The sequence below is a fragment of the Bison bison genome, unplaced genomic scaffold (assembly GCF_000754665.1).
Source record: "Bison bison bison isolate TAMUID 2011002044 unplaced genomic scaffold, Bison_UMD1.0 scf7180017864162, whole genome shotgun sequence".
Taxonomy (NCBI): Eukaryota; Metazoa; Chordata; class Mammalia; order Artiodactyla; family Bovidae; genus Bison; species Bison bison.
Genome location: NW_011494734.1, coordinates 2174970 through 2175208, shown reverse-complemented (window position 1 = coordinate 2175208; position 239 = coordinate 2174970).

Below are 239 nucleotides of genomic sequence, written 5' to 3'. Positions count from 1 at the left end.
TACCCAACTGTTGACTCGTGTCCAAGAGCCACCATCACCCACCCCAGCACCATCTTCCAGGAACTGGCCTCTCCCCCATTAGTCCCCGCCCTCTTCTGAGAGCACCCAATGGGTGGAGTCGGGGCTGCAGTAGGAGGGGCCAAAGGCGGGCACATTTAAAGAAAGGCAGAGGGCGAAAGGAGGCAAGAGAGGAGAAGAAAGAGAAACCAGGGGGGCGAGGCGCCGTCCAATGACAAAGC